Below are 17,302 nucleotides of genomic sequence, written 5' to 3'. Positions count from 1 at the left end.
TTGATGGTGGAAAGGGAAGTAAGGAATTGCCATGTGTGCGCGCGATCCGACAAAGTATTAAAACATAGGACACAACCCATGGTCACGAGAGAGGAAGCTTCTGGGCCTTGGACCGATTTCGCTTTAAATATTTTGGGTCCAGTTAGGTTGAAAACTGCTGACCGATATGTTTTGGTCTGCATTGATATGTACTCGCGTTGGCCTGAGGTCAAGTTTGTGAATTCGGTTGAGTCAAAAGATATAATCAACTTTCTTGAGGAGTTGTTTGAAAGAGAAGGATTTCCCTCTTCGTTGCTAACTGACAATGGGGTGCAGTTAGTTTGTTTCTGAATTAACTGAGTCTTTCTTGAGAGAAAGGAATACAATACATAAGAGAGCAGCTCTACATCACCCAGGGTCTAATGGGTTTGTCGAGCGCTTTATAAAGCTTCTAAAAGAATGTATGTGGTTAGCGCATGTTAATAGCATGGAGTAGGAATGTGAGGTCAAGAAGAAAGTTCGTGAATATCGAATAACACCGCATTCCACCACTGGGGTGACTCCTTTCCAACTGTTCAGAGGTAGGGTACCATGTTGTGAGATTGAGCCAGGATGGGTAATGGAGGGGAGAAAAAGGGTTGATGACCAAGTTGACAACATCGAATGTTGGAGGGAGAAAGAAAGGGAAGTGAAAGATAAAAGGAAGTTGAGATATGACACACGAAAAGCTGTGAAAGAAACTGTTTTACGTGAAGGGGATTATGTCAAAATAAGGTCGACAAGAAAGGAAGGGAAACTGTCCAAATTCAGAGGTCCTTTTGAGGTCATAAGACTATTTAAGAATGCGGTGAAGACGAGTGATCACAGAACATGGAATCTAAACAGGGTGGCCAAGTGTGTTGAGTCCAATGTGGATGCTCAAGACTCCCCAGACGCTCCACCTAATGTTGATACTCAGGACACCCAAGTCGTTCCATTTGTTCCTAGGTTGCAAGGTTTGATTAGTACACGACCAAAAAGAAATGTAATAAAACCGTTACGGTTTAAGGACTATGTATAATAATATTTTCTGCATTTTGTTTAAGTTTGTAAATTGATATGGGGAAGGTGGTGTGGTATCTTAGCAATGGGTTATATATTCCAAGTTCTAGAAGTGTGATGATGTGGGTGGAATGTAGAGAGAGAGAGTGAGGGCAACAGTTGACGAGCCAGAGGAGGCTGTTGGATGGCGTATGGCTTTATCCCGTACTTCTGTCTATGATAAATCACCACTACCACCGTCACGCTGCCTCGCCTGATTCCTGTCTACTTGCGCTTCCTGAGTGTCCCAACTTCACAGCAGGTTGGGGGTTAGACAGGTTTGTGGTAAAAGAATTATACTAAAATTCGGTCCCACAGTTCGAGAAGATTGAACTTATACTGTGCATGTTAGAAGCAAACAAGGTCATGTCTAACACTTGAAGTATGAAAACATTTGGATGTAAGGTAATGAAAGTAATAAAGTCATCAGTTCTTTAAATGCTTCCATGTGGCACTCTTACCTGGGTTGATTGAGCTCGCCTGTTCCAATTATTTCTGTTTGCACCCTGAAACGTATCTTATATCAATAAACATGCTTGTGCATGGCTGTCTACCTCAAGACCGATACAAACAATTTCACTGCTTTCACTGGCTGGTCCTTGGCGTTTGAATTTGGCAAAGTGTAAAAGTGCTTCCGGTTTGTAAATTCAGAGACAGAAAATAATCAACTTTGAAATAAGGCTCCCTATGACAAACTCTTCTAATGGTTGAAAAGGTGAAAAGTGAATTGTCTAGCACCACTTGGGAAGCCACCTTGTTGCCGCATGCACCCAGTTGAACACAATACCGATCAGAGTTTCCCAGTCCATGATACTCTTGTAGTGGGTTAATGATGCAAAATGTTTTTTTTGGAACAAGATTTTGTGAAATTTCTGATTTTTGCCTCTAGTGACGTTATCAATGTTTCCCGGTTTACCTTCGCTGTTTCCGAAGCAATTTATTTCCATATTGGACGGTAGTTTCAACCTCATTTTCACTCTAACTGAATCCAGTAAACCTGGAACATGCATGCAGAAACTATTTCCCTACAAATGTAGATTTATTACAGCTGTCCTATGCACAAATGCACTAAGGAACACATTTGCAGAAATTTCTCACACCTTGTCTTAAAGGTGTATTAATACTTTACCTACATGCCAGGTAGGAATTGAAAATTAAGGATCAAAAAAAGAAGAAGTTCTTTAGGAAATGTGAATATTGTGAATTTACGGATATTGATGTAATGATGTTTGAAGTACTTCACAGACACCACAGTATTTCATAGCCTAAATCTGACGGGGTTGACTGTGCATGGAGATTATGGGCACCAGACTTTGGGCCAAATGTACGACCATCTCATTTTGCAAGACTCTAATTGCCATTCATTGCAAATCACAGATAAAGACTCGCAAAATGAATTGTACAAATGTGTCTCTGACACATTTAGCAGTTCCGAATGGGGTCACAAATGACTAATCTTAGAAATATTCATGTGATAGGGCAATTTAAGACCCCATTGGGAATGGCCAGGACACACAGGGATAGTGGCCTGCTGAGGACAGCAGACCACCATGTCTGTGACTACTTTTCAATAAAGCAAGTGTTTATTAAATGTATCCCGTTTTCCTCAAAGGAAAGTGGGATGCATTTCAAAAAGAAGAACAAAATATTTTCTTTTCAATTTTTCAGAGTAGCTAATGGTCCATTGTACCACTGCCTGGTCTGAAAAAATATTTTCACTGCTTTTCACAAAGGGGAAGGGGTCCTGTGGGGATCCTTTCCCATTGGCAAATGGAGTAACACCACTTTGAAATTGGTGTTAACTGAGATTGTTTTGCGACCGCATTTACAGTCACAAAATATTCATACACATCTTTAAATTTTTTATTAGGAAGGGACACCCTGAACACACCCCTTCCTAATACCAAATCGCAATACCTAAATTGCGAATCGGTAACAAGTTACATACTCGCAATTTGGGCTTTGTACATCCCAAAAATAATTTGCAAACAAGCTGATCCTATGAATCGGCCCGTTTGCGACTAGAAAAATGCTTTCTACATGTGGACCGTTATATTTTTGTCACACAAATGTATTAAAGGATCTCAGCAAACAAATTACATCCTTAACTGACTAAGCTTGAATGCTAAGTTCACATTGTAGTCCCTGAAACATCATCCCTGGTGGTAAGTTAAATAATTTCTTTAATCATTAGTTTTCTAATAATTTAAATAGGATTATAAAGCCTGTAGGGCAAATCACAGGCATGTAAGGTCATTGGGGGCCTTAATTAATGAGGCCATACAATAGCAACTATTGTCATTGTTAAATTTAATTACCTCTTCTACTATCAGTGCGGACTTGGTTTTCATAGAGATTCTAAATGTCCCCTTTTTAAATTAGCGAACATTGGATCCCTAATTACTTAAATGTACTGACCTCTTAACTTTTTTCACTCATAAATGCTAAGGGAAATTAAATTGCTTTTTTTTTCCTAAAGTCTATATTTTTTATTTTTTCAAAAATACTGGTTAGATATTTTCATTTGCAATAAGTTGAGAGCGTTTCAGGTTTCATTGAAAACCAATTGCATTACAGTCCATGATTACAAGGTCATCTGCATACAGTCAACAGGGTATCTGATTGCAACCCGTCTTTAGAGAAAATTAGTTATTTTAGTTAAAAGCAGAAGGAAGGGCTGCAAGAAATATTCCAAAAAGAGTAGTCAACAAACACCCCTGTGTGAGACAATTTTTTATCAATGCACCTTAATAAATGCCCTTTCCGATCAATCTTGACTTGGGACAAGTTAGAAGTGTGAAGATGCTGTAAAATGGAAAGAAGACATATCACATTTTTCAAGGACTCACATTTCTGCCACAGGAACCCACTGGTAATTGTACTGAAAGCCATGGGAAAGTTGTCAACGCAGTAGCAGAAACTTTGTTTGGTTTATCTGATATCTGCCCTGCAGTCCACAAGCCAAAAAGGTGATCCATTGCTGAGTGACCCCCTTAAAACCTCCTTGTTGAACAAGTATTAGATGACTATCAAGCCAGGTATCCTAGCTTTAATGGAAACGTTTGACACTATATCAGTTAGACACGAGTCTATGTTTGGATTGTAAATTGCTGCCATTCGTTTTCCAGATGGGTTTCACAACTGCTGCCATCCATGGGTAAGGAATGTTGCAGATTACTACAGCCCATTTAAAAAAGGGCACCAGTTGGTTCTTCCACTGTTCGATATTTAATTTTATTGTGATTACTGGTAGATTATTGGGGCTGAATGCAGAATTTAGTTTTATTGACTGTTCTTTTTACTGTGGTAGGGATGAACAATTGGGCTACAGAATAGTCCTTAACATCCAGAGAGTTGCTAGAAAAACCAAATATCCTCAATTTGAACCATGCCTCAAATAGCTCTGAGCGAAGGGTGAGGCAAACAATCCAGACATTCACTCCAGAGATTGCTCTCTCTAAGATATTTTTTTCCATCCTTCTGTTAGACGTTTGTCCTTCATTTTCTCAGTCATACTTTCTGCCTTTTACCGCCGTGTTTTACTTCCTTTTTTCTGTCCATGCTGTACTTTTTCCATGCATTTATCCATCCAACTACTCATCAATTCATTCATCTCTCCATCAACCAATCCTTCTTTCTGTCTTTTTTCCATCCTTTCTTCAGTCTCTCATCTTTATTTTATTTGTCCTTTTTTCCCCATCCTTCACTGTTTTTTCTTTCCTCCCTTCTTTCCTTTTTGACTATACTTCCTTTTCTCTCTATCCAACCATCCATCCATCCATCTTCCCTTCCTTTTTTCTTTCCATCTGTCACTCAACGGTTTCTTTCCATCGTTCATCGTTCTCACCATTCTCCTTTTTCTCCATCCATCCATCCTTCCATCCTCTTTCCATTCTTCTCCGTATTGCTTGCAAATCTCCAGCTCTCTCTCTTTCTTTCATTGATTATAAGAGAGTATATTTCAAGAGATTGTGGAGACAAGAGTCTCCAGAGATAAAGGAACCAAAAATAACAATTGTTTTTTGTTAAACAGTATTGCCCATTAAGACCTCTCCTCGCTCAAACCGCTAAAGCAGGGTTTTCATGGTGGCTTTGCTTTACATACATTGTTTTGGGAGTCTCCAAATAAGGTGTCCCACATTTTTGCTTAGGTTCTTTATACAATCCTCTGTTGCAATTGTAGAATTTAAAAATATAGGGTTTGAGGAGGGATTGACGTTCACCAAATCGCCAACATTCATTCAGGTCTTGCTATTATATGACCTCATTCATATTATGCAGTTTTTCTTTCTATACTCTGTGGCTTTGAGTAGGAAAAACAATATTTTTGCCAACTATGGGACTCATTTACAAGACTCTAGTGGCACATTGCGTTGTTTTTTCTTGTGCTGGACCATAGTTACAAGGTCATGCAAAGCCAACTTGAGTGACTTTTCATGGCCTTGTAAATGTGGAACTTTTTAATGCGTAACACTGCATGAAAGGGGCGTTCCATGGGTGTTGCTGTGGGTGTTTTCCCACACAACACCCATTGAATCTAAAGAATCCAATGCATTCTCAGATTTACAAGTCCAGGAATGCGTCATATTCCTACACCACCTCAGGGGTAGCGTTAAAGTGGTGCAATAAGGAAAAACATTATTTCTCTTCACGTTTCATTCTTTTCATGTGTGCTGCATGTGTGCTGCATGTGTGCTGCATTCTGCAGCAAGCATAGAAAGAGGAAAATGATATTAATGATTGTTTATGTGCCGGGAGGTGTCCCTTCCTGCACTTAAACAATCATCCCTGCAACAAAGGCCCCCTTGTTACATGGTGCAAGGATGCCTGCATTGGTGGTAGGCAGCAATTTGTACACCAGCGCAGGGGACAAGGGCATGAATGCACCATATTCCTGCCCTTTTGTTTTGACACAGGGTGGCGCAGCAAAAAGGCTTGCAGCACTTCTTTGCACCAAAACATAGTAAATGAAGACCTATGAGTCTCATATACAAGGCCCTAGCGTTATACTGTACCACTAGAGCATCATTCTTTTCCATCCAGTGGCGCAGTGTGCCAGCCCATATTTAGAAAACCAAGCAAAGCCACCTTGCATGGCTTTTCATTGCCTTGTAAATATGGACCCCTTTCACGCATACCACTGTGTAAAAGGAGCGTGCCATGGGTGTTGTTGTGGGTGTTCCCCCACAACCCATGGAATCCAAAGAAATCTGATGAATTCCCAGATTTACATGTCTGGGAATGTGTCAGATTCCTACGCCACCTCAGGGGTGGAGTTAAATTGGCGCAACAGGGAGAAACATCACTCTTTCTTCTCGTTTTTTCGTCTTTCCCTGTATGCTGCGTTCTGCAGCACACAGGGAAAGAGGAAAACGCCATTAATGATTGTTTATGTTCAAGAAGGTGTCCGTTCCTGCACCCACACAATCATCCCTGCAACGCAGGCACTTTTGCACCATGGTACAAGGGTGCCTGCATTGGCGGTAGGCAGCAATTTGTGCACCAGCACAGGGGACCAGGACAGGAATGCACCATATCTTATAAATACGGCACATTCCTGCCCTTTGGTTCTGACACCGAACAGCACAGCAAAAAGGCTTAGGATGCTGCCCTGTGCCAAAACATATGAAATGAGGCCCTATATTTTATGCAGAACCACTATTCAGTGTTACATAAGCAAATTTGCTAAATAAATTGTCACATTTATTATTTCCGCAGAAAAGGAAAAGTGGAAAACCTCACATCTTTTTTTAACATTGCACATTTTTCCAAGGGCTTTTATGAAGGTGACAAAAACGTTGCAACTTTGCACAACCCTGTTTAATTTACAACCCTGGTTAATTTACAACCCTGGTTAATTTACAGTTGGATTGTTTGGAACCAAAGCAGATCTTTAGCTACCTTCCTTGCTAGAGTTAGCATAGGTGTGAAATTATTTTGAAGAGTGTTAATCAAGGTGGAAAGAAATGACATGCATTAGGAAGTCACAAACTTAATAATGATTGAAAAAAAGACTGTGTTAAGTATGACTGCCACTGAGAGCAATTATTATGAATATAAAATGTTAAATCTGAAAGCTCACTGCAGTGACGTAACAACTGCGGGAAACAAAAGTTGTTCTCCATTTCGAGGTTGATAAAGAATTCCAGGCTGCTTTGACAGGGCTTTCAGCCAACCTAACACTGCAGCTCCCAGTTCAAGCGAGCAGTGCTTTAGAGCGGTGTGAAGGCACTAGGGTGGTGGGTGTTACAAAGGGTGGTGGGGGTGGATGAAGGATGCTAGATATTTTTCTTTTTTTACATGTGAGACAGGGTTTGAGAAGCCATGTTATGTCTCCTCATTCTATGTCTACCCATTACTCTATTGACCCAGTGTCTCAGTTGAACGAAGGGGCAGACGATTTGGGGGGGCCATACCTACAATATAAGAAACATAGTTGGGTTAAATCTGATTAACAGGGATGTTTGTAACTTTGGGGATCTGAGTGTCATTGAAGACAACTCGAGCTTCACTCGTGTCGTCTGTTAGATGACAGTCCCATCTCCATGATGACAACATCCTGTTATTCACTGTTACCCGTCCATAATGCTGTATATTGTAGATTACACCATAGGTATTACAAATCAGAATATGCTTGGCGCCTCCCCCTCAAAATGTCAATAACCTTAACAGACCGATGACCGAAAGGAATCATTTTAAGGAATATCTAGTGACTGCGGGTGCACAAACTGATAGGAAAATTGCCACTATGTAGTCATTAATTTTTAACACGACACATGATGGCGCAGCCCATATGTTCGTCACCTTCGATCTAGATTTTTGTTAAGCGCACCAAATATTTCATTTATATTGACGAAGAGGGCGTAGCTTCCATTTGCAGCAAACTTTGGTACGGGCGGAGTAGTGCACGCAAAGTATGATTTTCGTGAGCATCTGATTCACAGTGCAGGTAAGTGCCCAATCCGTGTCCGCATTATAGGAGTGAATGATAGTCTTTAGGGTTCAAATGTCTTTAAATATATTATTTTTTTCTAGTCTTGGTTTAAAACGTCGAAGTTTGACCTTTGTAGAGGATATGTCTGTGGTAAGAAATTATGTAAGGAAACATAGTGAGGCTTCAGCTGACCAGAAAATGGCAGTGGTTATAAAGTACTTCTGGAAAACCAATTCCAAGCTGCATTAACGGAAATTGCTCTACATCAGGCTAACGCCTCTGGTGTAAAATAAAGTTAAGATCAGTGGCAGGCCAAGCTCAGTAGTCCATGATCAGTCCAAGGATAAAGTGTATGGGATTATTTAATGATACAATCAAAATACGCACTAACAAATCAAGCTGACGCAAGGTCAAGTAACTTAATTTTACAAAGAACTGATAGAATATGCGCAAGTGATCTACTATTAGGAAACAAATAACTATTAAAATATGTGTCATAAGAATGCAATGCATTGGTCACTTGCTAGATTCAATGCGGTCTAGTCACCCACAAGAGGTGCGCCTAGATTCTACGTTTTTGAGGCCTTGTCTCAACGAGCATTGGCAAAGCCAATAGGTCTAGCCTTTGCAAGAGCTATTGGCTTTCCCAATGTATTTCATCCATGTTGCACACATGTGTGGCTGCTGTTCAGCATTGCTAAAAGAGAGTGGCATAGAGGAGAGTGGCATATAGCGGGTCATTCTGACCCTGGCGGCCGGTGACCGCCAGGGTCACCGACCACGGGAGAACCGCCAACAGGCTGGCGGTGCTCCCGAGGGCATTCTGACCGCGGCGGTTCAGCCGCGGTCAGAAAGGGTAAACCGGCGGTCTCCCGCCGGTTTACCGCTGCCCCAGTGAATCCTCCATGGCGGCGGAGCACGCTCCGCCGCCATGAGGATTCAGACACCCACTACCGCCATCCTGTTCATGGCGGGAAACCCGCCATGAACAGGATGGCGGTAGGGGGTGCCGCGGGGCCCCTGGGGACCCCTGCAGTGCCCATGCCAATGGCATGGGCACTGCAGGGGCCCCTGTAAGAGGGCCCCAAAAAGTATTTCAGTGTCTGCTTTGCAGACACTGAAATACGCGACGGGTGCAACTGCACCCGTCGCACCCCTGCAACTACGCCGGCTCAATTCTGAGCCGGCGTCCTCGTTGCAGGGGCATTTCCTCTGGCCCGGCGGGCGCTCTTTTGGAGAGCGCCTGCCGGCCAGAGGAAATGTTTGAATGGCCGCCGCGGTCTTTTGACCGCGGTGCGGTCATTTGGCGGCGGTACCTTGGCGGACGGCCTCCGCCGTCCGCCACGGTTAAAATCACCCCCATAGTGTCATAGAGGGGAATGGAGAATGGAGAAGAGTGAAGTACAGTGTTGCAGAGTGGGGTGGCAAAAAGGGTTGTGTATTGGAGTTTCATAGGGTGGAGTCGTGTGGAGTGGCATACATTGGAGGGGGACACAGTAGAGTGGTCTGTTGTAGAGTGCATTGGTATAGAGTGTTGCAGAGTATAGTGGTGTAGAGTGCAGTGGCATTAAGTGAAGTGACACTGAATTCAGCAGTGTACAATGAGCATTGTAGAATGCAGTGGCATAGATTAGAGTGGCACATAGTGGAGTGCAGTGGTGCAGAGTGCAGTGGTGCAGAGTGGAGTGGTGAAGAGTGGAGTAGGGCACGTACAGAGTAACAGGGTAGAGTAGAGTGGCATAGAATGCAGTGGTGTACAGTGCAGTGACATAGAGTAGATTGGCGTAGAGTGGTGCAGATTGGAGTGACATAAATTTGAGTGATCCAGAGGGCAGTGGCTCAGAGTGGAGTTGAATACCATAGAGTGCAGTGGATAGGGGGGTGGAGAGTTGATTAGCATACATTGGTGCAGATCAGAGTATAGTGCCTTAGAGTGCAGTGATATAGAGTGCTCTGGCTTAGAGTGAAGTAACTTAGAGTGGAGTAGATCGGAGTGGAGTGGCATCGAGTTCAGTGACGGAGAGTGTAGTGGTGTGCGGTAGAGTGTCAGAGTGCAGTGGTGTAGAGTGGAGTAAAGTGGCATAGAAAACAGTGACATGGAGTACCTTGATGCACAGTAGAGTGCAGTAGCATAGAGTGTAGACACAGAGTGCAGGTATGTAGAGTGCATTGCCACAGGGTGCAGTTGTATGGAGTGTATCAGCATAGAGTGCAGAGGTGAATAGTAGAAAGGCATAAAGTGCAGTGCACAGAATGCAGTGGCACAAAGTAGAGTGGCATACAGTACAGTGGCATAAAGTAGATTGTTCCAGAGTAGAGTGAAGTGGCATAGAATGTAGTGGTGCAGGATAGAGTGCAGTTGCATAGAGTGGCATAGAGTGGAATAGGGTACAGTAAAGTGGTATAGACTGCAGTGGTATGGAGTGCAGTGTTGGAGAGTATTTGCACATTGAATTGATGTGGAGTACAAGGCCCAAGAGTTGAGTGATGCAGAGTTAAGTGCATTGGCAAAGAGTGTATTGGCATAGGGTACAGTGGTGTAGAGTGCAGTGTTGCAGAGTGGTGTAGAATACAGTGGCATAGAGTGGAGTTGTGCAGAGCAGATTGGTGTGGCCTAGCCTGGAGTGGTGTAGAGTTCAGTGTCAAAGAGTGCAGTTGCATAGAGTACAATATTGAAGAGTGCATTAGCATAGAGTGGAGTGGTGCAGGGTAGAATATTGAGGCATAGCATGAAGTGGTGTAAAGTTCAGTGACATAGAGTGCAGTCTTGCAAAGTGCAGTGTTGTAAAGTGGGGTGGGGCAGAGTAGAGTGCAGTATTGCAGAGTGGTGCAGAGTAGAGTGGAGTGGTATAGTGTGGAGTATTCATAGTGTGGTAGCACACTGCCATTTTAGACAACACATTTTCAATTGAAATGACCATTACATTTGGACAGACATACAGTTTTACTAATAAAACTATACAATGCACGGACAAAATGTGTGTAATGATTTGTTTTGATCATATCAAAGTATTTACTTCCAACACACTTCAGAAATAATAAAAACATACCTAATTTGTGTTCCTAATTCTGATATATTCAGAAATACTTACACAATTCATTTAAATTCTGTCAGTTGTAGTGTGTTAGAGAAAACTCTTTCCTACCCCCAGTGTTCAGCAAGATTGTCACATAAATCCTCTCATTTTGAAGTCAGAGAAAGAAAGATAAACCAGCCCCCTCAGAAGACGGTGCCTGACATTTGACCTCAGTCTTTTAATGCAGAGCAAATGTGACTAGATAAGAATATGATGTAAAGGCCTGTTTACAGAAAGGGAGCACATGAAAGGATACTGTAAATAAGGTTTGGGCAAGGGAAGATATAAACTGAAGCTGGGCAGCCCAAAACAAATAAATCCAGCAAATGAAAAGCAATAAAATGTGAGTTATAAACCACAAAGTGAATAGCAAGCAACAGCAGAATGCATTTGTAGGTTACCTTTTTGAATGTCCCCAAGATGTCTTTAGCAAATCAGACAGCTGAGCTGTCTTGTAGGCTGCAACCAAAAAGGGGGGCTTACAGGTAATGTCCTTCCTTCCTCGCAGAAGTGGTTGCATGCATGGTATCAGAATGGGTGGGGAGCAATAAGATGAGTAATCACAGACACAGAAAACGGACTAATAACACATACTTTCATAAAGAAAAATGATAGTTATAGAAAATACCTTAGAAAGTAATAGTTTTCCCGTCTTGCAAGTGAGAACAACTCACTCTGACAAACCCTGACAAACTAACTACTGTTACGCCGAAGACTGATATTATGGCACCCAGTCTTCTGCCACAACCAAAAGTTTTCAGGTTTGTGGTAGTTGAAGAAAAGGGGGAAACTAACTATATCACATAAGTTTTAATAAGGAAATAAAAAGGAAAAGAGGATGGCATGGAGAGGATAGTACAGAACAGCCAGTAGGTAAACAACAAGCTGTTTGGTAAGACTTCATGAAAAGTATGATGGGTAGTATAAGGTATTCAAGAGGGTTTCGAAACTTTAACATTTCTAATATAATGGTATAAGGATTTGCATGAAGTTAAAGACAGCCATAGCGAATCACTCTCAATGACTATCTGTAGTGTGGGTGAGTGAATACTATCCAATCTATGGTTATGACAAATCACGTTCCACCATGTAAAAAAGATACATTATTAGACTTCTTCCAATTAGAGGTGATAACCTGATACCCCACCGCCAGGAGAAGATCCACCAACATACCCTTAACCTTACCTGTGGACCATATATCGGAACACTCATCAAGGAAAAGATGGACAATATTGATTGGAGTCGAAATATAATTTTTTTTAGAAAATGTGCGCCATACTTGCTGCCAAAAAGAAGAGCACTTTGGATAATGAAAAAAACATATGAAGAAAGTCTCCGTTAGAGGCATTGCAGGTCCAGCAGTTATCATTGTTCAAGAGTTTAATTGTGAATAAGGAGCAGAAAGTTAAAAACAATCTATTGTAGAACAAAAACATGGACTGAGTAGTGCTGGCAGAGAAGTATGATGTATTTTAAGCCATATTGTATTCCATAACAAAATAGAGAAAGTGGATTGAAGGTCCAGTTCCCAAGAGATCTCAGATTTAGTTTTGGGCTAGTCTAAATCTGAAGTAGAAAGCTGTTTACATAGAAAAGAAGCTTTGAGTTCTCTGGAGAAATCATGAAGTGCATTTACTCCTTTTTTTATTGTATGTACCCTTTATAGGGTTTGTACACACATCCGGGAATCACTCTTGACTAAACTAATGTCGGTCATGGATGATAATCTTGTTATGAGGGATGATTGTAACCAACTGATGGACCCCTTTCTATACAGGAAATCTGCTTTCACAGACATCCCTAATAATCGGCTAAAGGCTTTCTATGGAGCAGTTTCCAATAGACGATTAGTTGATGCAAGGCATGTTTATAAACCCGATCTTTTAGAATATTGCCATGTTTCCCTACCTTCCATTCCTCCCCTAGAATAGACTATGGGCCTGATTTAGCTCTCAAAGAAGGCTTTACTCTGTCACAACTGGGACGGATATCCAATCTGATGAAATCTAAGTCCCTTTGGAAACAATGGGATTTAGATTTAGACAGACCGGATATCCGTCACCTTTGTAACAGAATAACCCCTCTGCTGGGATCTAAATCACGCAGTATGGGGGTCATTATGAACCTGGCGGCCCTGCATCACCACACTGGCGGTATCGGCCAGACCGCATACAGTGTGGCGGTGCAGGACAGCCAAATTTTTACAATGGTAGTGAACTAGCTGTACTGCAGCCAGTTCATCACCTGTACCGTCAGGGTGGTAGGACCACCTGGCCAAAGGTAGACCACCTTCGACCCGGCAGTCCACCTAACACCCCGTGGTATTTTGTGCATCCTTAGTGCCTGGGATTCCGTGGCGGGGCCCTGGCGGTAATGATACTGGCAACAGGAATGCTCATTCCTTTCGCCAATGCAGGACTCCCCAACCCCCCTCCATGTAGGAACCACCCCAAACCCATCTGAAGCCCCCACCCCAAGCCGTGACACCCCCACCCTGGTCCCCATTTCAAACCCCCACCCCAAACCCCCACCCCAATCCCCAATCCAACCCTTCCCCACCCCCCACACCCGTACATCCACGCAGGCACACATCACACATACCTACATACACGCACACATACATGCACACTCATTCACACACACATACACACACAGCCACCACTCACCCACCCCCGCATACACACATTCACACACGCACACAAACACTTGCATACACACGCACACAAACACACACGTCATGCCCACCCCCTCCATTCACACAAACACACATCCCCATTCACGCACACAACACTCGACACTCCCCTCCTCCTCCCCTCCCCCTTCCCTGTAGGTCAGATCACCTTACCTGGTGGTCACAGTGGTCGTCCGGGAGGGATCGGGGTCCATGGCGCTTGCTCTGCCACCAGAACCACGCCAACACAAAACTGCCATGCATACCACTAAGTCGTAACAGGCGTAGCGGTGTTGTGGTGACGTGGTCTTGTGGCTGGTGGGACTTAAAATGAGGACCTATATTTTTCTAGAAATAAATCTCACACAACATTTGAACCAATTCTCATATTTGTTTCTGTCCGTTCCCCAGTGGTGATTGATCTGGGGTCTACCTATTCCTCCACTCGTACTAATAGGTGGCATTTGAACAATTGGTTGCTATAGGATCAGCAGTTTGTTCATGGGATTTGAGCAGTTCATGATTGAATTATGCGCCAATAACTTTAGTCCAGATGTAAAGCTTCACCATGTTTGGGACTCTTTCAAAGGTACAGCGTGAAGCTATATTATTAATTATGTATTGGTAGTTCCTGATCCGCTCTTGTTAGCTATCTGTATAGATTTCAAGTTTTCCCAAAACCAATGTAAGTACAGTCAAGAAGGGCAGTCTGCTCGACTATTTGATCTACATATCACTTCTGTCTTTTGGCAGTTAAATTCATGCATTGTAGCAGGGAAATGTGCGACTATAAATACTGTAGTTAGAAAAACGTGAACTAAATATCTAAGCACAGTAGACTATCTAGTGCTAGGATTAGGGCACTGTTGTTTTTTTCTGTGAATTTTGTCAATTTTGTTCACCATTTATATTTGGAAGAGAAAAGTGTAGGTAACTGGTGAATGCAAAAAAATGCACGAGTGATTACTACATACGCTTGAGGTTAATGCATGCCACACAATTTAAATTTTATCTTGCAATTCGCATTTTTATTAAGAATTTTCAAACCATACATGCGAGAGGCAATATTCTCACCAGCGGTGTGAAATTGAGAAAGTAAATGCAAACATATCGATGCTACCTACCGGTATTATAAAAAAAAGTGTAAAGCCTTTAACAGGGAGAGACATGTGCAAGGTGAAGGGAATAGTAGACATCCAGCACAACAGGGTGACTAAGGTGGGTTATGGCGGATGAGGCTCACAGTCTATAAATAGCAAGAGTTGTGTGTGGTCGGGGGGTGGGGGGAAATAATGGTCAGTAAAAGGAGTGGGAGAGAAGCGCTAAATGATGAAGGAACATAGCACTTCAATGAACTTGAGTTTTGGCATCATTGTGGAAAGTGTAACTGCCTGCTCCAGTGCTTGTGTGCCTTTCCCAAATCCCCATCCAGTAAAAAAAAAACATAAAACTAGAAAGCTCCAGCTCAGATCTTTGACAGTCTCTGTTCTATGTGTGCAGCCAGCACCAAGGTGCAGAATCATTACTGAAACATTTTCTGCTCCGGTCCGGCATAGTTCACATTCAAGAAAGCGCCAAGTGCACCTCTGTGCGGTATGTATACAGTCGTACGGCTGCCGCTAGTGAACTGCTGCTAAGCAAACAGTCAATCGTACGGCTGCTACTAGTGAACTGCAGCTAAGCATATATTCAATCGTTATGGCCGCCACTAATAAACTATTGTTAAGCATGTATTGAATCGTATTGGCTGCCACTAGTGAACTGCTGTTAAGTATATATCACTTGTTGTGGCTGGCGCTAGTGAACTGCTGTATACAGTCAATCATTATGACCGGTACTAGTGGACAGCTGTTAAGTATACTGTCAATTGTTTAGTATATATTCAGGCGCTATGAGTTCCACTAAGAAAGTACAGTTCGGTACCTATTTAATCATCATGGGTTCCAATAGTGAACCTCTGTCGAATATATATCGAATAAGTGCCATTAGTGCTATGCTGTTGAGTGTATTACATCGTTATGTGTCCCACTAGGAAAGTCGTGTACAGTATATATTAATTTGTTATGGGTACCACTAGCAGAATTGCTGTTTAGTATATATTCAATCGTCTGACTTCCTGCAGTGAACTGCTGTTTGATATATGTTCAAGTAAGCTGGGTAGCATTAATCGACTGCGATTCAGTATATATTCAATCGTTATGAGTTTCACTAGTGAACTGTTGCTCAGTTTATTTACAGTTGCTATGGGTGTCAAAAGTGAACTGCTATTCCGTATATTTTCAATGTCTGTGAATGCCATAAGCGAACTGCCGTTCGCTGTATTTCCCAGCTTTTGGATTCCCTTAACAACCTGCTGTTTTGTATACAATCAATGATTATGGGATTCACTAGTGATCTGATTTGGGTATGTAATCAACTGGTAATAATTTAGTGGATAAATGTGTGAGGATCAAGTAGAGCAGTGTACTGCTGTTGACTATACATTTAATAGATATGGGAGCCTCTAGTGAACTGCTCATCAATATATTATTTTTTTATTATTGGTGCCCCTAGTGAACTAGTATTCAGTATATTTTCAATCGTATAGGTGCCTCATGTGAACTGCCATTCAGTAGATAGTCAACAGTTATGACTGATAGAACTGTATTTCAATATATAGTCAATCAATGTTGGTGCCACCAATAAAATTCAGTCGAGTGTATATTCAATCACAAGGGTTTCATTAGTGAATTTCTTTTCACTATCTATTTAATCATTTTTATTAATTATGGGTGCCACTAGCAATCTGTCTTTCTTAATTCATTTAATAGTTACGAATAAAATCACAAAGCTATAAACTGGGACTTGTAGACCCGTAGTCAAATAGGAAAAAATGAACTTGTAAGTCCTTTGATGCGTGGTACTGTCCCTGAATGAACAAAGAACTAGCAACAACCTTACACTTACTGTCTAGCCACCAGTTTTTAGATCGAGCACACAAGCACTTTGACCTATTGTAAGAACTGTGGGCTTATAACCACGCCAACTCAGGACCATCACTTTCACTCGTTTGTGGGCTCCCTTTCAAAAATCCTTTAGTATCATTGGTAAATGCTTTACATTTGTCTGCCCTTGGGTATGTTTTGTTACCACCTTGCAGACTGACTTTATTACATGGATAATTGCAGGGCTGCCGAAATGTTCAACTGTAAGTGAACTTCTTTTCCCTTTTGTGTCTCTCCTTCGCGCTTATGATCATGGTGGCCATGGCGCTCTGCATCTGCTCACTTATGTCAGCTAATGTTTTACTTTTCATTTTCTGGTTGAGAAAGCCGTGTGAGCATTATTCCCACCATATGCCTCACTGATGCAGTACTTGGCGGAAAGCACACTTGCCATGTCTTGTACTGATTCTTACTGCAAAAAAAAGCCCACACCGGTATGTTTAAGTGTGTTACTTATTGATAACATTTCCTCCTCTCTTAGGTATTTGTCATCTAGCTAGACACCACTGTGTCCAATTTATGTGGTAAGAAAAGTCCAGTTAGGAATTTACGGCGCCAATATCTCTAACTCGTGCAA

Source organism: Pleurodeles waltl, chromosome 10, assembly GCF_031143425.1.
Source record: "Pleurodeles waltl isolate 20211129_DDA chromosome 10, aPleWal1.hap1.20221129, whole genome shotgun sequence".
NCBI classification, from domain to species: domain Eukaryota; kingdom Metazoa; phylum Chordata; class Amphibia; order Caudata; family Salamandridae; genus Pleurodeles; species Pleurodeles waltl.
This window is presented reverse-complemented; position numbering follows the sequence as displayed.